This window comes from Engraulis encrasicolus, chromosome 21 (genome assembly GCF_034702125.1).
Source record: "Engraulis encrasicolus isolate BLACKSEA-1 chromosome 21, IST_EnEncr_1.0, whole genome shotgun sequence".
NCBI lineage: Eukaryota > Metazoa > Chordata > Actinopteri > Clupeiformes > Engraulidae > Engraulis > Engraulis encrasicolus.
In genome coordinates, this window is record NC_085877.1 from 37,317,588 (window position 1) to 37,336,228 (window position 18,641).

General features: G+C 42.3%; 1 protein-coding gene across 1 annotated transcript in view; it reads right to left on the bottom strand.

Annotated features, from left to right (window-relative positions):
* Nucleotides 1-18,641, bottom strand: part of LOC134437391 (uncharacterized) — a 392,246-nt gene that overhangs the window by 324,056 nt on the left and 49,549 nt on the right. The gene's annotated exons all lie outside the window — the stretch shown is intronic.

An 18,641-nucleotide genomic window follows, 5' to 3' on the forward strand; every position in this document is an offset into this window, starting at 1 on the left:
AAAAGAGTTTTAATGACTTGCACAAAGTTGATGCTCGTTTGGTGAACTTCAAAACCTGCGCTGTATTCAATAAAAGCTGGGCATAAAAGCTGCATTTTTGTCGAGTAATGTCCATTTGAACCTCACGTGAAAGTAACGGGGATTGTGCTGCATTTGGTGGATGGAGCTGATATTACGCACATAATTCTACTGAATAAACATCCAACTGCGACCCAAACGGTAACTTGTCGTGGTAGTCTATGTCGAATATGCCTTAATTTGGCTGTTTGCTATTCGCCTCTGGCATCATCCGAGCATGTGTAGTGCGAGACGCCATTATGACCGTTGCGCGTAAATATTTGCAAGAAGATGGGGCCGTCAAACACAGTAGGCTATGGATACTTATTTAACGACTTTAATGAAGATGTCATGTAGACTGTTTGACGGCCCCTTCCATAGGACAGCATTCATCCATCTATCCATCCCTTCCTCATCTTTACGCGCAACGGTAATAATAGCCATTACTTTTCTTGTAGACGTTGCGGTAATATTTTATTCATTATCGACTTATTTCAAGCAGCATTCCACTGTCCACTCTGCGTGGCCCTGTTGAAAGGGTTGCCTTGTCTATGCGGGAAGGGGGATCCACTGAACACGGCAGGTCATTTGCATGACAAGACTTCATGCCCATTAGCGAACACTTTGTTCTCAACAACTTCCCATTAAGAAATGTGTATTCTGAATGTGTTTGTCGCCGTTTTCAGCAAGCCTGGCGTCGCCATGAGGACCTGATGTGTTCCACAGAAAACATGCATGGTTGCCACCACTTATAAAGGTGCTTGGAGAGGAGGCAAAACTGGTACAATTTAGGCTGCATTAAAGCATACACGTTAGCTTTCACGTTGTGCGATGGATGGAGACAAGTTTGGAATCGCTCCCTCTCTCTCCCTCTCTCGCTCACACACACACTCGCGACGTAATTCTCTGCACTCTTTGCAAGACTCTACTGTCACTTGACTCGTCTTATTGGATACCAGCCAAAATTGTAAGCTATAGCCAATAGCTTTGATTGTGCTGCTTGGACTGGAGGTATTTAAACTGCTAAAATTTAGGCTACATTAAAGCATCCGCACGTTTCAACTTTCACGGATTAGAAATTCTAAGAAGCGGTTGCGGATGAAATAATACATCCACCGCGCACCTCTAGGCCTACTCCACACGTAGGTATATTCCAGACCTACAGAAGACGGTAGCTAGAAGCGTTCATCTAAAAAGTTACCGGAAAGTCAGAAAACTCGTTGCATGACAACCAAATGTGCTCCGTAGACGCACGCTGCCCTGATTCAAAGCGACAAGGCTGTGCTTGGTCCCGCCTCTCTGCCCGCAGCTGGGGATACTCAAATACTGTTCCAGAAATGTAAGGAGTAGAAAGTAACATAGGCCTACAGATATTTGTCAAAAAATGTAACGGAGTAAAGTAACGGCGTAAAAGTGAAAAAAAGCTTCTCAAATATTGTTCCAGAAATGTAAGGAGTAGAAAGTAACCTAGATAATTGTCAAAAAATGTAACGGCATAAACGTAAAAAACCGACAACATAGTCTACCAGTTAAAATGAGTAGGCCTAAGTACATTTTATTTATGAAGCACATCTGAAAACAAACAGCACAAAAAAAAACAGTTGATTTACATACTAGATTACTAGATACTAGATACATTACTAGAGAGAGAGAGAGAGAGAGAGAGAGAGAGAGAGAGAGAGAACGCGCTCCTATGCAGTGTTAATATAGCGATTTCACTTCTCTATCGCTCTTAGTGTTTCTGTTTTCTGCCTCATGCGCGAACTNTTGATTGTCATTCAGTTTGTGCCATTATTAGGCCTATATGAATCGCGGGTAAATCAGTTTTACCACATATTTAGACTTCGAACAAAAGAAATAGGCCTAGGACACACGGGAATAATAGGATATAAAATAGGCAGCCTGACTGGATCGATGGACGATTTCCAACAATAAAAGACAGGAAAGAAACAAAATAGGCAGCTACCAGCTTATTCAATTAATAAAACTATAGCCCAAGAACATTGCCTCGCCGGGCATCAAAGTGTCGGCAGACAGCATTCTCTTGTTGCTGGTGCTTCGCATCTAAAAAGTTACCGCCCAAGAACATTGCCTCGCCGGGCAGAGAGAGCGAGAGAGAGAGAGAGAGAGTGATAGAGAGAGAGAGAGAGAGAGAGAGAGAGAGAGAGAGAGAGAGAGAGAGAGAGAGCGCTCCTATGCAGTGTTAATGTAACGATTTAACTTCTCTCTCTCTCTCTCTTTACTGTAGCCATGGACTTAACACAGGTGCATGGGTTCTGTAATGTTTTCAACACTGTTATATAAGCCTAGTGTTCTGGTTCATGCCGAACTTTGTTGTCAAAAAATGTAAGGGCGTAAACGTAGGCTAAATTGTCAAAAAATGTAACGACGTAATCGTAAAAACAACAACAACATACCAGTAAAAACGAGTAAGTACATTTTATTTATAGATTTACATGTTTAAATCAACAAAAAACAAAACTTAACAGCTGATTTAGGCCTATTTAAATAGGCTAGACAAAACCGTTAAAATGAACATATTTAAATAGACAAAACCGTTAAAATGAGCTGATTCTAAGAAAACCCGCATTAAAAAAGCTGATTTACATTTCTAATATAGGCAGACTGAAGGGACCTTTAGTTGAAACCTAAGGATCTTTAGTTCAATTTTAAGGACCTTTCGTAGGCTTTTGCGGTAGACGGACCGTCCTCGACTAAAGATCCCCTGCCTTATACTAATGGTCCAACGTTTTGTTCGAATGGTCCCCTCTCAAGAATCCATTCGACGAAAAGACCTGTACCCGTGCCAAAGTGATTGTATAACTAAAGTAAAGTCATGGGTTTGACCTGGGCATTGGAGTGGGATGGTAAGCAAGCATGGACTGTGGGAGGACAAGGGCTGTGTGTGCTGGGAAGGATAAGGCTATGACTAGGGCGAGGGATATACATGTATGAGTATGTATGTGATCGGGTCGGTGGTTCAATGTTCCACTGGCAGACAAAAACAGAGACTAGAAATCCTTCATCCCCTCAGATGTAGCCCTACTGAACAATAGATGAACAATGACCACCAGCTGGCCCTACCGTGGCTTAATGGAAGGACACTTGTCTACCATGCGGCCGACCCGGGTTTGAGTCCGGCTCGGTTCCTTTGCCGACCCTTCCCCATCTCTCTCTCCCAACTCACTTCCTGTCATTACTACACTGCCCTATCGAAATAAAGGCAACACCCCCCCCCCCCAAAAAAAAAAAAATGACCAGCTATCCAGCCTCAGCATACATATGCTGTCTTGTCCTGTTTTGTCAAGTCTTGTTTAATGTCTGTGAGAATAACCGAAGCCACGCCAATGGCAATTTTCTGGTTCATGTGTAACAGATAGTAACGTTTTATCTGATATTATCTGTGTGTATAGAGCGCAGGGGGATTCGGCACTGGTATAGTGTTTGAGAGCATATGCTGAGTATGTGGGGGAGGATGGGCTGTGCCTGTGGGGCTGGATGGGTCCATGATTGTGAGGATCATGTTAGTCTGGGAGTCCAGATAGCCTACCATGCACAGGAAAATGCTTTGCCAAGAAACTATCGCTATGCAAAATTTAATTCTAATTAGAGACCGACCGATATGGGTTTTTCTATGGCCGATGCCGATGCCGATATTTAGAGGTCAGAGTCAGCCGATGGCCGATGTGACCAGCCGATTTTTTGGGCCGATTTTTGGGGCCGATATGCTATCATATTATCCTTAATTGGCATGCTAAAAATATACCGGTATATAAACAATATTATTTTTCATTTATTTATCCATAACATATGTATTTTATTAATTAAAAGTAACATATGTTCTATTTACACACTTAATATTCATATAGATAGGCCTAGTAGAAATATTATGTAGGCTATTATATAAAAATGACTCTGTAGTGCCTAGTCAGTTAGTCTATTAATTTATTTGAATATGTTCAGAGTGCCATGATGTTACAACTTCAGATAGTAACTTCAAAACGGCAAAATACATGATATACAGTTTGACTGTGGAACTGCCATGCCTAAACTTTCCCTATGTTTCAACAATAGAACTAATACCAGAGAGGAAAAACTTCCTCTCTGATAATACTCCATCTCCCAGCATGCTGTGCAGAAAACCGGAAATAGGAAATGCTTTTGCTCTTTCTCAAATTCACAATCACAATTCACAAACGTATACATCGTGAAAAGAAATGTAGCCTACATGGCGTGACAATGTTCTAAAACGTTCACTTGTTATTTTTGCGTACTCTTTTATTTTAGTTGGCCAATTGCCAATTGCCAATGTAATGTTACTATGGGAGCACCATACGTGATTTGAATCGTCTCCAGAGTCTACAAAGGGGTGTGTCAGCCAGCGTCAAGCACAAGCATTTTATTTTAACATTAAGCTTCAAAATAAAATAATACTTAATTTCTGGTAGTGTGCTGGTGTCTATAATGGTTATTATTGTCAACAAAGTCTGATTCTGAACTCAATAAAATAATTTACAGTGTCTGTACGGTGAGCTAACAAGCTAACCGATTCAGCCATTAAGAATGAATGGGTATCTATAACAACAACAAACGAAGTGCTAAAATAGTGCTAATAAAACAAAGATTCACCTTAAATTGAACAGATTGTGCCGCTCTTCATGATCACATATTACCATGCCCAGTTCAGCTAAGATCAGTCTTGATATCTGACAGGGTGTTAGTGAACAAATTAACAGTTCACAGTTTAAAATGATTACGTTTGTGATTTCGCTAACAATGTTAGCATGCTAGCTGAGCGATTTTATGCAGTATCTTTAGCCAGACTTTTAAGTTCGTTTCCCCTATTATTTCGAACTATAACAACTTACAATAGGGGTTGACATAATCACAGATTCAAGTACATATTTTCAAAAGACTCCCAACAACTCCAGAAAGTTGCAATGGCGATTTAATAGATAAAATCCATGCGTCTCAATTTCAGGGATGGTCCTTAGGTCAGTGAAAGGCTCTCATGGTCACAACAGTAGCAACTCCGTTGCTGTGGAAAACAAATAGACATGGTGTGAAAGTCAGTCACATGACAGAATTGCATCTTTTTTTGTCAAAATTTCGCTTAAATTTTAATTTGCTATCGAATTTTAGAGCTTAACTTCACACTGATTATCACCAGCAGGCTCCAAGTAGCTTCTCGCAGATGTGCCGGATAGAGGTGTGACGTTCATGAACGAGCCGGTTCTTGTGAACGGCTCCCTGAAGTGAACTATGGGGACAGGATCACAGCTGGGGGAGCCACTCGACTGTTATTTCGTTCGTTTTTCGTTTTTTGCACTTCACCTCGACCTTAAAATCGGTGCAACCAAATGAGAAAATCGGCCGATGCCGATTAATTAAAAAATAGCAAAAATCGGCCGATTAAATCCGATCGGCCGATCGATCGGTCGGTCTCTAATTCTAATTTCTAATCTAATTCTCCTTGAAACTGATGAGCATGATCTAATGCACAACACTTGTGCCAAGTTTCATGTTTTTATCACTTTTAGCACTTTTATCTTTTACCCAGCACCTAAAGTGAACGTGATGGCTCTGGTGCACCAACTGTGTTACACCAACCATGGACTGTCTGTTACAGTGACACCGCAGATGACTAAACTGGGAATGTGTGCAGTGGTTAGTATTAACATTGTCCCATTAGGGTTTGGACTTCTACAGATTATACATATATTTACTTTTAAGGCTTTTAAATATACACATATATATATATATATATATATATATATATATATATATATATATATATATATATATATATATATATATATTAATATGTGAAAACAATCTCTCTGATATTCAATCACAAATGTAATAGGTAGACTAGGCCTAATGTAATAATGAAACGAATGAAAATCTTATAAAACAACTATAATTCAGTAATAATACTAGTAATAGTAATAACAGTAATAACTGTAGTTATTAATAAGAAGTTGAAAACAACTAGTGTTGTAATTACATTTGTAAGAGTACTTCTACCAGAGATTCTCTATTCTGATAATAGTCATATAGTCATGGGTGAGCGGTTAGGGCGTCAGACTTGCATCCCAGAGGTTGCCGGTTCGACTCCCGACCCGCCAGGTTGGTGGGGGGAGTAATCAACCAGTGCTCTCCCCCATCCTCCTCCATGACTGAGGTACCCTGAGCATGGTACCGTCCCACCGCACTGCTCCCCATGGGGCGCCACTGAGGGCTGCCCCCTTGCACGGGTGAGGCATAAATGCAATTTCGTTGTGTGCAGTGTGCAGTGTTCACTTGTGTGCTGTGGAGTGCTGTGTCACAATGACAATGGGAGTTGGAGTTTCCCAGTGGGCTTTCACTTTCACTAGAGCACTGGTGACGTGAACAATGGGATGGAATGTTTCACCAACCAAGTACTTCTGGTCTCCTAAAAAGGCGTGGCCAAACTGTCAATCATCGAACACCAGCGCAGAATAAACCAATCACGTTTCCTAAATTCATTTGCTCCACTTCCGCTGGGAGAACTCCGGTCAGAGAAACAGCCAGGCAACGTTTAACAGCAGCATCACGCACAATTTTACAAAACCGGCCGCCCTGGGCAACTTAATAGGTAATAAGAACATTATGTTACCGTGGTCTCTGCACTAGACCAAAATCAAAATGCTTTTGATATTTTAGATGGCATGATTAGACTTGAGAAATACGGCCACTGTGAACAAGTTCCTGCACTGCAGACAGAGCCACCTGATTCATGCAAGAAGGATGCGCTGCATGACATGGCGGCACAATGATTAAAACTTGTGTGGCTGGCTCAGGGTTTATTTTTTTATTTTTTTATGTCCAACCAAATTATTTAAATTCACTATCTATGCGTTTACATGAGACACTTAAGTCCGATTTAACTCACTTTAAATCTGATTAAAACTTAATTCCACTCTAAAAATATCATGTAAACACTTACCGAACAGGATTTAAGTTTATTCCGATTTAAACTTAAGTCCGATTTAAGTGGGTGGTTTATTCCTCTTTTAAATCCGATTAAACACGTTCCTCTGTCATGTAACCTTTTATTCGGAATTACAATAAATCCAGTCGTTCCACGCATGCTCGTTGACCACATGATGGCGCCAAGAGACCGTGCTCTTTGCCAGTGAAAAAAACATGGCGGAACTTCCTGTGAATTTTCACATGAAAGTTTTGCTTAATTTAAAGTCCCTAAGCTACTATAAATGTTGTGGCTTCCATATATTGACGTAAAAGTGCCCCACGAAGTAATGAAGCACAACAAAGTTACTCCACATTACCATTTGACCACTCGTTTTTCTATGCTAACAGGGTAGCTAATGTAGCATTGTAAATGATCCAGGGAGAAAGGGGGAAATGTTGTGATTTCAGTCCGCCTGAGGCAACGATTTTCGTGGGGAAGATGACCTGCATCTCGGTAGCATTGGACCACTCTCCCGTGCCTTATTTGGCTCGCTCAGCACGTGCGTCCTCAGTCCAATCGCAATGCTTTATTTTCCCCAGACGTTTAATCGCATTTAAGTGAAAGTGCCATGTATACACATCGCAAAATAACTCTTAATCCGATCTATTTAAATAGCATTTATTAAAACTTAAAAACATCATGTACACGTAGCCATTGAAAGACGTGCTGCTTGAGTTTAAACCGTCTCTGCTTCTACTTCTACTTCATACAACTCTGTCACCCGGAAATGCACACGCACACACACACACACACACACACACACACACACACACACACACACACACACACACACACACACACTACTTCATACTACGTCATACAACTGTGTGGTGGTGCATGAGTGTGAGTGTGTGTGTGTGCGTGCGTGAGCATGTGCGTGTGCATGTGCATGTGTGTGTGCTTGCATGTGCGTGTGTGAATACACATGTGTGCGTGTGTGTGGTTAGACTGAGCTTGTGTGCGGGGGGAGCGTGGGCAATTTGCATTATAGGTCATGGACTGTGCATTGCTGGATGTGGTCTGCACTGTGCAGTATGATCAACGGCCATCGGAACTGGTTTAAGTCCCATTGTCATGGTGACCACCGCACAAAGTGCACACACTTTGGGACTGAGGTAGTAGTGCTACACAATTGTTTGTCACCAACAAACATTGAAACAAACATAGGCCTACTATACTCTTATTTTTCAGAAATTAGCTTCAAACTTTCTCACACACAATAACATATGTGCAAACAACAGCATGATTAAAGCGACCGCAACAGCATGTTTACAATAGCTTTACACAGACAGGATGTATAGCACTTTTCTGAGTTAAAGGTACACTGTGCAGGAAATGGTCAAAAAAGGTACTGCAACTATGCTGCTCATTGAAACTGGACTGCCTATTGCCAAATTTGATCTTTTCATGAATATTTACTAAGTAATAAACTAATATTTTCTTGTTTGGCCCAAGTACAGTCATTTTTGCAGCTAAAATGTTTATTTTAGCTTATGAAATTGAAAATGGTGGACCATGGAGAAGATTCCCTTTTCATGTGTGAAAAGTGCAATTTTCCCAGTCATAAGGAATACTTAGAATTTGATGGTGGTGGTACGTATTCATGAAAAGGGTAACATTAGTGAATGGGTAGCATGAATTCTGGAAATAAACAACTAAAAATCTTACACAGTGTACCTTTAATGCCAAATCATATCTATGTGTATGCTCAGACTGAATAACCAAGAAAGACATTTGAGACATTTTAAATAAATAAATTTAGGTATATTGCAAAACCAATGCTCTTGCACCAAGAGGAAGAATAGGCCTGTAGACATAGAGTATGAAGCATTTGCAAGCTTAAGCATTAGATACATTCAAATTATTTACATGGGCAGACAGACACTGAGATGAAAAAAAATCAGAAATCTACGCCCTCACTGAAATTCAAATGAAGATCTGGAACTCTCTCTTTGCTCGACAATGAACACAAAACAGATTTAAAAGTTTTGCACAAACCAACACATTTCCTTATGAACACAAAGGAGGCATTTGAAAAGCATGAAGCCCCTTACGCACGACCCTTACAAACAAGTACTATACATTTCCTGTCACCAGAATTGTAATGTGTTACTAAAGAGTCTCTCTAATATCGCAGTAAGGCTGTTTGATGTTGTGTAGACATTTCAGCAAACAATGAGTTGTGCAGCGCACTAAGAGACAACAATAAACAAACAAACAATACCCAAACAAACAAAAGCAACATTCTGAGAACAATACCACCACATGTCTCATGTAACAATGAATGCACATCATACTGTAAGAAGTAAAACATGCTGACCAGAAAGTTTAAGGCCCCAAAAAAGAAAACAGAAGAAAAAAAAACTCACCGAGCAGCCGAGCCGCAAACGCCATGTCGCCCTCGCCACCAACACACTCAACAGAGTGACGGAGAATGTCACCCTCGCTACCGACTTACTCAACAGAGTGACGGAGATCACTGACAGATAGGAAGGAAAAGACAGACAAACCACACCTCCCCCTCAGTTAACAGGAGCATGGTGGGGGGACAGAGTCAGAGAGAGAGAGAGAGAGAGAGAGAGAGAGAGAGAGAGAGAGAGAGAGAGAGAGAGAGAGAGAGAGAGAGAAGGCAATATGGCATCTTTTGTCAAAAGTGGAAGGAGTCAAAAGAATATCGTTAGCTTGATAGCATAAGTCATTTTTTTGGTCAAAATGAGATTTTTGCTCAACCTTACTCTCCTACTCCCATTGCTGCATCATCCTGTATTTCTGCCTGTGTCATTGACCAATCACAACACAACATACAACTGACATTCTAGTAATTAATGACATCAGAAAAAAACAGCCAGACAGAGACTGTGAGAGACAGGGGAAGGCAGATAGAGAAAAAATAAAATAAGAGCGTGAAAGAGGAAGAGAAGAGATCAAATGTTAGAGTGAAGGAGAAATAGAGAGGGGGGAGGGGAACCGAAAGAGAATGAAAAGAATGAATGGGTGAAAATGTGTCTTTCCCTTCACTTTCTTAGAAGAATCTTAAAGTGTGTTGTCGGGAGTGTATTCGGTAGTGATGTAATATTGCCAAATTTGCGCAAGAAACATGGATTGCAATAAAAAATGTAAAAAAAACATTAGAACATGGTAACCAGTGTGATGTACCCAGTGCAATATCTAGCGAAATACAATTACAGTGGAAATGTTCATGCTCCAGCTCCACCTCAGCTAATACGGTCATGTGTGAAAAGGAAGGGGCAAAACATACCAAAGCCGAACGGAACGGTCGCGGGACGAACGCAGTCTTTCTGCTTAGTTTCGGCCAGCATGTTTTTCTCTGCCTTTCACACTGACAGAGTCGGCGTGCGCGGCCAGTCCTGTTCAAAACCCTCCCCACAGCCAAAGCTAGCGTGCTACTTTGCCATTCATGTGAATGAGACACCGCTGGTCGCCGGCGTAAAAAATACGCTGGAGTTCTATTGACTTGAACCCCGTTCCCCAGTAATATGGAATAGTGCCTTATGTAACTAAGGTGTTCCTGTGGAGTCCGCCACTCCACCACCTTCTAGTCAACACTCTAGCTCGGACATGTGAGGCACATCACGATACTGCTGAGCTAAAGGATCAGTCCAACAGCTCAGCACTACTGATACTGTATGAAGCTTCGGGAGGGAGGCTTACTAACGTTCCACGCCACACTCTGCTAGTTGGCCTCCGTTACACTTAGCCAACTGCGCCACGGTGCTTTTTAAAAATTATTTTTCTCGTCATTGTTTTTTTTAATGTGTTTTTTGAACACATGTGATGAAAACTTCTTTGGACTAAGAAAGTAGTAGACTACTGAACAAAAACTCAAGAGCTGCTGAAAGAAAAAATAACTTGTTGAAATAAGTGTGAATGGCAAGCATGCAAAGGAAATCTACAAATAGGCCCAAGTGTAGATGTGAAGTATTAAGATCCCCACCACAGTTTCTCATCAACACACGGACACATGTACACACACAAACACACACACATACGCACGCGGCCACAACACATGAGGCCCCCCCCCCCCCCCCCCACCCACTCATGCTAAAGGTCTTGTGTGTCTTTGAAGTACATGTGTGATGTCACGTGTTATTTTCCGTTGACCTCATTAGCATTTGGACATTATTGCACTTTTTTAACCGCACCTTGCATATTGTTTCTTTTTACAGTGCAGTGAAAAACGCTATATACAAGGCACGGCAGCTTTCTTGAGAAAAATGAGTGGAACATTTGGCCCAGCACCCTCACTATCACAATCCCCCTCACAAGTACAATATACAGTATAAGACTAAAGTTCCAAGCTGAAAATGGACTCCATTATCCACTTCAATGCAGGGGCGCTGCCAGAAATGATGGGCCCCATGAAAGATTCAAATTTTGGGCCCCCTTAAGGGCCCCTCTCAGTGCTTGGGCCCTTAGAATCTGTACCACTCCACCCCCCCCCCCCCCCCCCCCCAGCTGCCCCCATGCTTCAATGTCTTGTTTTTTTCTCATCTCTCTCATCTCACAGTACGTACAAGTAGCAGTCTACTAAGGAAACAGGAGGCTGACCCTCCTACAGGGGAAACAAAACCCCAACCTGTCACACACAGACACATATGCGCGCACACACACACACACACATACATGTGCGCACACAAACACAGGCACGCACGCACGCACACACACACACACGCACGCATGCACGCGCACACACACACATGTACGCGCACACACACACACACACACACACACACACACACCCACACACACAAACAGACACACACACACACACACACACACACACACACACACTAACTACACTAACTACTAACTGCAACACACAAGATAGAGACACAAGACACAGATTGAAACAACATGAATGAAGTGCAGATTTGGAGTGGGGGGGGGGGGGGGGGGTAATTGGGCATCTTTTGTCAATGTAGACGGTGGGCTAGATTTCGTAGCTCCTTTAGGAAATGAGTTTCGTTCTCACTCTCGAGTGGCAGCTTGATTTTTCTAATATGACCTCCTGACAATATGTAAAGCAATATTCTGGCTGTTGCCACGCTGAAAAGTTGCACGTTGATCTTAAAAAATAACGAAAATAAAAAAGACTGGGGGTGACGTCACATAATGCACAGTCAATGGGAAGTCTCCGCCCCTCAAAGTTGAAAAGGGAATATTTATCCGCATATCGGGCTTTTTTCATAGGCAGATAATTCACCTAATCATTGAAACAACGTAGGCATTTCATTCCTGACCATTTTCCTGTTACTGGAAAAAATAACACAGCTTGCATTTCTTTACTGACACATAGTTTTTTGGCGAATTGATCTACCCCCGTCACCTCATTGCTCTATTGCTTTTAGGGAACAGACCTGTCATCTTTTTGACATTTATCTCTCGTTGCCCAATGATGGTCAGACAGTCGAACACTAACAGCGAAAAAGAGCACTCCTGAAAGTTTGAGAATTTTTTTTTTTTTTTTGCATGTACACAACAAGTGAGCCCACTTACCCCCCAACTTGTCACTTTTTGCCATGAAATCTGACGGTTCCGGGTAGCATGCACGCGCTAGCTGTATTCTGCCTCGTTGACTTTGCATTGACGTGACGTCACTCGGTCGGCTAGTTTTTGTTGTCATTTTTATAAATCAATGTGCAAGTTTTGAGGATGGCAACAGCCAAAATATTGATTAATGGCTTGTCAGGGTGTTATATAAGCAAAAATAAAGTTGCCACTCGTTAACACCAACGAACTGACAAGATATGAGACTGGGCCCACCACCTAATGGTGGAAGGAGGGAGTCAAAATGAACATATCGTTAGCTTGATAGCATAACTGCCTGAAGTCATTTTTTAGTAAAAGAATTTTGCACAACTTTACTCTCCTACTCCCAGTGCTGCATCATCCTGTATTTCTGCCTATGTCATTGACCAATCACATCACTACAAAAAACCTGAGGCAACCACAAGTCTCATATCAGAATGTTCATGAAGCCACGTAGAGTACAAACTCATGGGGGAGATACAGTAGTTGGCAGACTTCCCAGAGACTATGAAAGTCTATTCAGTATTCAGAATGCCCAATGAAAAAACACCAGAAGTCGCCCTGAGATGGACCCCGATCGGGAAAAGAAAGAGGGAAAGGCCAAAGAACACCTGGCGAAGGACCGTGATGACAGGGCTAAAGGGGATGGGGCTGTCCTGGGATGGCGCACAGGCCAAAGCACGAGACAGGGTTCAGCGGCAGTGCATGATTGCGGCCTTATATCCGCATGAAGGTCTATGCCCCCCACCACCAACCAATGGCAAAATTGACTAATTGACCCCATGACGTCAGTGTGTGAGTGTGTGTGTGTGTGTGTGTGTGTGTGTGTGTGTGTGTGTGTGTGTGTGTGTGTGTGTGTGTGTGTGTGTGTGTGTGTGTGTGTGTGCGTGTGCGTGTGCGTGTGCATACATCTCTTCTACACGGCTCCGACCAGATATGATCATTGTTTCTGATTCCACCAAGCAATTGATCATTCTGGAACTCACAGTGCCCTGGGAAGAACGCATGGAGGAGGCAAACGAGCGGAAGCGTGCCAAGTACCAGGAGCTGGTGGAGGAGTCCAAGAGCCAAGGCTGGAGGACCTGCTGTGAACCCCTGGAGGTGGGATGCAGAGGATTTGCAGGGCGGTCCCTCTGCAAAGTCCTCACCATGCTGGGCCTCACCGGGGAGGCAAAGAGGAAGGCCATCAGGTCTGCAACTGAAGCCGCAGAAAGAGCCACAAGATGGCTTTGGATCAAGAGGGCTGATCCGTGGACGAATGCTGCTGGGACACAGGCCGGAGTCTGATCAACTCCGGTCGGGTCGCCTGGGTGAGGGTGTCTGATGTTGAAAGACCCGAAACACACATATGGCTTTCAGGCCGACCAGAACGGAGCCGGTGTCGGTGCTCGCACCAGTTACATTCAGCACTAAAGTGTTTGTCTGCGAACCGCCAGTGTTCATACCGGGCTCTGATTTTTTTCCGCACGTGACTGTGTTACCCGGATGAACCTGCTGACGACCACGCTGTCGTCACGGTTCGCAGAGAAAAACCTAGTATTTTGCGGTTCGCATTGCGAACCAATTTTCCGGTTCGCGAACGCAAATATCTGTGGCGTGAACACGACGGCTGGTTCGCGATTAGGTGCGGGAACGGGCTCCAGCACGGTTCTCAGTCGGCCTGAATGCGCTACCAGTGATCTCAGGATTACATCACTGATGATGTGTCCCAGTGCATCACCAAGATGTATCTTTCATCTGTGTGTGTATACATCTCTCTGTGTGTACATCTGTGCATGCATGCATGTCTGTGCTAATGTGTGAATGAGGGCTTGCTTTACTGATAAGGCATTGTCCCGTCTGTCTGTTTGGTTCCACACATTGGACCATAGCGTGCTTTCATAGCATGCCAGCTGATCACAGTTCTCTAGGTACCATTACAGCCAAGTTTAATTCATTTTCCCTCATCACACAAAATGCTCGCCATGTTCCCTCACTTCAGAAAATGAACGCCATTTTCCCCTCAATACCTGGCTCTGTCTTCTGTACGTAACCAAGCCACGCCAGTTACCTATAAAACACAGGCCCGAGGTATTGTTCATTGTCTCCACGTTTCACCTTCAACAGAGGTGGGACACATCGGAACTATTCTTCCTAGAGACGTCTATTTTAGAAATTATTGAAACTGCAAGTTATCTTTGGCCAGGTTAACACTACAGTACAGTACAGTCGATATATTTAGTAGTAGAGTAGAGTAGAGTTGAGTTGAGTATAACTTTATTGATCCCCAGGGGGAAATTCAGGTATCCAGTAGCTTACATAAATACACAAATACACAAAAGCCCACATGGACATTTCAAGACACAAATAACACAGGAATAGTCATCAGGGCGGGGAAATAAGATAAAATAGTAGAGATAATAAATGTAGAAAAGGTAAATTGTGCAAAAAGACATTCTGTGAGTTGGGATAGACCAATGCAGAAAAACATACTCTGTCAGTTAAGGTAGACAATCTTAACATGACCTGGAACAAGTGTTGATGGGTTGAAAAATTCTCACAATGTCACAGTAAAGTACAGGTAAGTGTATTAGGCAAACACACACACACACACACACACACACACACACACACACACACACACACACACACACACACACACACACACACACACACACACACACACACACATACACACACACACACACACACACACACACACACACAAAGAGGTTCCCCAGTAACTGGGCCAGCTCCGACAGATCACAGTCTTTGCTTGTGGTAAGCAGGAGAAACAAGTATGTCCAGTGGTCAAGGGTCAAAAGTTCCTTAGTGCAGTTATTGGACAGCACACACACACACACACACACACACACACACACACACACACACACCACACAACACACACACACACACACACACACACACACACACACACACACACACACACACACACACACACACACACACACACACCAAGAGGTTTCCCGGGCTGGGCCAGCTCTGGCATCTCAGGCAGTCCAGTCCCCTATGATGATGTTCTTCTTAGTGTCCTTCTGTGTGTTGTTAAACAGCTGAATTGCCCATGGGACAAAGGACTTCCTTAGTCTGTCAGTCCTGCAGGTGAAAGCACGGAGTCTGTGGCTGAACAGACTCAGTTGGTTAGTGAAGGTGGCGTTAAGGGGGTGATGCTGATTGTCCATAATAGAGTCTAGTCTGCTCAGTGTTCTGCTCTCGGTTATTGAGGTAAGTGTCTCCAGTTCCATGCCCACCACTGATCCCGCCTTCCTCACCAGTCTGTCAAGGCGTCCAGCATCTCTCTTCCTGATGCTTCCTCCCCAGCACGTTGCATATCTCAAGTATTTCTTCCTTCAACCGGTTTCGTTTGTTTATTGCATTCCCAGTGCAATAGTTTGAGTAACGTTACGACTCCACCGGACTCCACAAGGACAAGGGCAGCGTCGGACGCTCGCAAGCCTCAGCACGGAGCGCGCTGGAATAGCGTTTGCATGGACCATCGCCTTCCTTTTACTGGTACTGAAATCAGAGGATACTCGTCTAGAAGTCAGAAGACTCGACAGAAACCTTGATTGTTTTGTCCTCAAGGAAGTGGAAAGTTCTGGTACCGTTGCCACATTGCTATTTAGCCATTCCTTCTATTTGCACACGTGTGTTGGAGGCTGTAGTAGATATGCACTTGAGTATCTGATATCTATGGTGGCACTTTATGTATGTATGTAGGCCTATGTATGTATGAATGTCTGTATGTATGTATGTATGTATGTATGTATGTATGTATGTATGTATGTATGTATGTATGTATGTATGTGTTTATTTGTGTTTTTTTTTTGGCGTCATGTGTATCAGTGTTGTGTGTATGTGGCAGCTATGTATGTCCAAGACAAATTTCCTTCGGGACCATTAAAAGAATCTTGAATCTTGAATCCTGAATCTTTCTGAGGCCCGGGGCTCATTACCAGGATGAGGCCCTTCATATCATGTTCTGACGCATGACGTCACACAAACCCACTGACACATCAGCGTACACAGTAGGCCTACCAATCTAGACTACTGTTTAACCCTATCGCGCCGGATGCATCATATATGTCTCATCAAATTCAAAGCCCTCTCCACGCTGACACAAAAAAAAATCGATCTGAAAAACATCCTGCGTGTCATTTCCAAACGTCCTGCAGTACACGGAAACCGCCACAAGAGAGCAGCGGTCGACAACAAGTTGACCACAGCTCGGCGAAAAACAGGAAAATGGGGTAGAAGCGGTTTCCCTGACCGACGCTGAGATTTCGTCAAATTGCATAAGGTTTGTGTACAAATTTCCGAAATATAACTCTACATCCTTTAATTTGAACACTTGCTTTGTGCAATTAAGCTAGGAAGAGTTTATATTTTTACACCGTGTTGCAGAGAGATCGTGCCAAAACTGATGAGACATATAAGCACCATCCGGCGGTGGCAGGAAGTCAGCCATCAATGCATTTGCTCCATAGGGAATCTTACAAAGCACACCACGACGATCGTTTAACAAAACACACAAGTTGTTTTACTTCAAGACAAAGATATTGCCTTAAGAAACAGGTTTTACTTGCAATTTTGAAAATGTAATGCAAAATGTTGAAATTATGATCTCGTAAAAAATGCATTGAAGTGAATGGAGAAATGGTCCAATTGTAGTAATGGACCAATATATTCAAATTACACATCAAAAATGAATAATGATCTATATTACACTCATAAATAGGTTGTTGAGCATTCGATCAGCTATGTTTTTACATAGATTTAAAAAAATTACCCAACCAGGCTGTGGGAAATGTAAAATATGGTCCTGCTAAAACAAGGATAGGCTTAAAAAAATGACAGGATCTCACTAAATATTTAAAGATAATCCTCAAATTAAATTGTCTGACAACTTTTTTAAATAAAAAAAAAAGTTGTAAATGCATTAAAAGTCATTTTTCAATGGTCATGAAATTGGAATTTTCATTCATTAAAAGCCTGATGCATCATATATGATGCATTAAATATCTCAGCGACCTTAACAAAATTTTGATTTTTTTTTTTTACATTTCTTATAAGGGACCAATATTGAAGCAAATTCCAAAAAATTAGAATTTTCTCTCATTGCTTTCATGGTTCAGGTTTCACAGGGTTAAAGTCAACTAGTAATAGGGCTCGGCGGTTTTGGAAAAAATGTGTAACACAGTTTTATTGATGAAAATTAATATCACGGTTTTCTGCCCGTTTGTTTTGATAAGTGGCGAAATCGCAATGTTTCTGAAAAAAAGACTGGAATTAAATTTAAAAATGAGATAAAATCATGAATTTACATTAATCTCTTTAAATTACTTTTCAATAATATATTTTATAATTAATATTTTATAATATTTGATAGCTTGCATTTCCTTTAAAGGGGCATTCCACCGATGGAGACATGAATATGTATTGAAAGTGGGTCATATATGTAGTAGAATAGTAGCATAAATTTCTAATTTGGTGCCTTCTTGGCAGAGAAAAGGCAGAAAATGACTTTTTAGTGCTTGTGGATTTGTGACAACAATCCCCATAATGCATTGCAATGCTCAAGTTCCACAGGCCACACCCAGGCAGCTCTGCCAGTGACTTACTGGAGCCTCAATGCCAGTGATTTCAAAAGCACTGGCACACTGATCTGTGATAGGTCTGTTAGCGCATTAGGTCCAACCCTCTATGGGCGGGGTTGAAAGGGTGGGAAAAAGGCTTGTAGTCTCAACAGAAATCCACCTCTCTTACACTTCCTCCTACAATGATGCAAAATGACGATTTCTACATCATTGTAGGAGGAAGTGTTAAGAGGTGAATACGGATATTTCCTCTCTAAGGGGAAATTGAGAGAGTGTTGCACGACCATTCAAAAGTATGACTGGGTGTCTAGCAATGGGAAGCCTCATGCAAATGGGTGGAGTGTCCCTTTCATCCTAATTTAGAGAAGTGTAGTGACAGCGTAAAATAAACAGCCTTTTCTGTCTCTAGAGTTAACACTTTGTAATACTCCTCTCCACCA